The sequence below is a fragment of the Mus caroli genome, chromosome 3 (assembly GCF_900094665.2).
Source record: "Mus caroli chromosome 3, CAROLI_EIJ_v1.1, whole genome shotgun sequence".
In the NCBI taxonomy this organism is placed as follows: domain Eukaryota; kingdom Metazoa; phylum Chordata; class Mammalia; order Rodentia; family Muridae; genus Mus; species Mus caroli.
The window spans coordinates 74,725,948-74,727,922 of NC_034572.1; positions in this window are offsets into that span (position 1 = coordinate 74,725,948).

A 1,975-nucleotide genomic window follows, 5' to 3' on the forward strand; every position below is an offset into this window, starting at 1 on the left:
ATTAAAAAAAAAAAGAATGCTTTTGTTTAGAATGTTCTTTGCCTCTCTAAATTTCTTAATTTTGGAGCAAGGGGAGAAAACCTTCTATCTTGATAAACTTTTCAAAAACAAAATAAAACATTTTTATTGCACAGGTAACTATGTATTTCAGTTTAGTTTTAAATAGGTTTCTCTTACAGATATAGAAAAGGTTCTTAAGGGCAACGGTGAGTTTTAAATTTTCATCTCTGTTTTTATTTATTTATATATTTATTGACCTCTTTTGCTTTTCTAATTTATATTAGTCTAAATTACAAATGACTACTTGTAAAAATCATTTAAAATATCTTACTCTCCATTGTAAAGTATACTGTGTAACTATTATAGTTGGTTCAAGAGAAAGAAATATTTTTCTGAGTTAATAAAAATGTCAGAATTATATTATATAGAAATTACTTATAAGACACTTTAAGGAAACATCTTTTCTTACAATTAAAAATTAACATATAAAACAACAATATGAACTAACCAGTACCCCCAGAACTCCCAGGGACTAAACCACCAACCAAAGAGCACACATGGGGGGGACTCATGGTTCCAGCTGCATATACAGCAGAGGATGGCCTAGTCTGACATCAATGGAAGGCTAAGCCTTTTGTCCTGTGAAGGCTGTATGCCCTAGTTTGGGGGAATGCCAGGGCCAGGAAGGGAGAATGGGTGGGTTGGTGAGCAGAGGGAGCGAGGAGGGGATAGGAGGAAAGTGTTTTTCAGAGGGGAAACCAGGAAAGGGGATAACACTTGAAATATAAATAAAGAAAATATCCAATAAAAAAAATTTAAAAAAGAACTTATAAAAGTATTTCATAGAATTTTCTCTGTTGTCTTTTCATGGCATTTTCTTTTGTTTCTGATATTTGAGCATCTCAAACAGGAAACACAAAAAAGAGATATCATCTAGATTAGCTCTGGAGGATAAGTGAAAAAGAGTCTCATATAGACTAGACAAGTGGCAGCTAAAAAAAACCAGATTGCTCTCTTTCACATTCAAGACACTCAAAATCAACTTGATTTCTTTCCCTTTTATATAGAGGCTCTGAAAATAAAAGGCATAAATGTATACATAATATAGTATATAGAAGAGAGAGAGAGAGAGAGAGAGAGAAAGCTAGTAAGGGAGGCAGAAGGATAGGTAGAATGATCTTTCTATCCACTAAGGTTATGAAATCTTCACTTCATATGGCCAAAGCTTATGGATCAGGCACTCACAGCAATGTATGGATTCCATCTCTGCCAATGTAAAAGGCATGTATATATATATAAAAAAAACTATTTAAAAACCTTTCAACATATGAGAAGATAAATCTGATCACCCCCAGAAACAATTATTCTCAGGATGTAGATGTATCAGAAAACAGGCACCAACGACTTTCATGACTTCTACCCAGGACACTGGGGTGTCGATATGGAATCCTCTGACTGATGAGAAAAACTCCCCACAGAGTAGGAAGATTGAGTCAAACATTACAGAGATGCAAACCAAAAGTAGAACCTCTTACTTCAACGTGGTAATTGATGGCTTCTAGAGCACTATTAACAAAACCCACATTGTTTCTCTGAATTTCACTGGTCAGTCTTATATGACCAGAGAGCTGTATGGGCATTGTCATGATATATTTCACAGTCAAGTTTTTTTTTTTTCCAATCTTAGCTCAAATTTCTCGTATTTATTTATTTATTTATAATATTTTTATTAGGTATTTTCCTCATTTACATTTCCAATGCTATCCCAAAAGTCCCCCATACCCTCCCCCTCAACTCCCCTACCCACCCACTTCCACTTTTTGGCCCTGGCGTTCCCCTGTACTGGGGCATATAAAGTTTGCAAGTCCAATGGGCCTCTCTTTCCATTGATGGCCAACTAGGCCATCTTTTGATACATATGCAGCTAGAGAAAAGAGCTCCGGGGTACTGGTTAGTTCATAATGTTGTTCCAACA